The following is a 208-nucleotide window of genomic DNA, read 5'->3' on the forward strand; positions in this document are numbered from 1 at the left end:
CCCCTGGGGAACCGCACTCCATCTCCGGTCAGCCCTCGGAGCCGGCAGCCCCAGCCCCGCTGCGGCCCGCACCACGCGGCTGCTGACTGTGCACCTGTCCCGGGCACCCGTCTGCACCAGGGCGGGGGCTGGCGCTTGCTGGCTGTTCGGGGCTCAGGTAAGGCTCCTGGTGCTTGCTGGCTCCGAGACTACCCCGTGGCTTTTCTCG

This window comes from Buceros rhinoceros, unplaced genomic scaffold (genome assembly GCF_000710305.1).
Source record: "Buceros rhinoceros silvestris isolate BGI_N320 unplaced genomic scaffold, ASM71030v1 scaffold40488, whole genome shotgun sequence".
NCBI classification, from domain to species: Eukaryota; Metazoa; Chordata; class Aves; order Bucerotiformes; family Bucerotidae; genus Buceros; species Buceros rhinoceros.